This window comes from Crotalus tigris, unplaced genomic scaffold (assembly GCF_016545835.1).
Source record: "Crotalus tigris isolate CLP2741 ecotype Arizona unplaced genomic scaffold, ASM1654583v1 scf7180000019468.24035, whole genome shotgun sequence".
NCBI lineage: Eukaryota > Metazoa > Chordata > Lepidosauria > Squamata > Viperidae > Crotalus > Crotalus tigris.
Window position 1 is genome coordinate 17501 of NW_024097554.1, and position 1040 is coordinate 18540.

A 1040-nucleotide genomic window follows, 5' to 3' on the forward strand; every position below is an offset into this window, starting at 1 on the left:
TTGACATCGTCAGGGTTAAAAGGCAAACGCCGGGGGGGAGTCTTATATACAGTTGTTTAATGCCTGTTTCCGGCTCCTGGAGCGCGTCATAGGCCCCAGCTGATCGGGTTGAGTCCTAAGCATACGCCCCACATCAGCATCTGTCCCCGTTCCATTGCTGGTTTGCGTTCGATTATATGTTGCTTCGTTGGCTGTTACCGGGTTGGGGGTCCAGATCCTTTTACCTTCCCTGCTCATAACCCCTCCACCATCCCACACACAATTTCCCGGCGTTTGCCTTTTAACCCTGACGATGTCAAGTGTATTTGACGAAAGCTCGGTGGATTAAATTCTATTTTTGATAGATATTCTCTTGGTGATCATTATTATTTGGACAATATGAATATTCCCAAGAGTCGCATTTTTGTTTTTATTTCTAATATATATATATATATATATATATATATATATATATATATATATGTATATATGTATATATGTATATATGTATATATGTATATATGTATATATGTATGTAATGTATATATATATATATATATATATATATATATATTCAATAATGATGGTGAAAATGCGACTCCCGGGCATAATTATAAATGGAATGAATAAAGCGCGTTCACCAGGAGAGTTTAAAGTTAAAATACTTTAATTAAAGTATTTTACTATATTAAAAGGTTGCCAAGCTTTCGTTGGGAAAACTCCCCAACATCTTCAGGGCTGAGAGACCGTTTCTAACAAGGTGATTCAAACGGGTTCCATAGACGTCTGCACGTGGTTCCTAGACTGTGCTAGCATTCCCTGCTGAACAGCTGATAGGTGGGGGGGGAATCGGAGTAAAGATTTCTTCTGTCGTTCTCTCGAGCACTTTTGTTCACATTTCCGTCGACCTCAGGGGGTATTGTTAAAGTTATGTTCCGCCCTCTCCCGGCAGTATTGGCTCTCGTTGCAGTGGGGGGGTTTAGTTTGATGTCATTGTGTATCCTACCATGGAGGCGGGGCTTCATCGGCTGCAATTTAACATCTTTCCTCTGCTGCGTGCT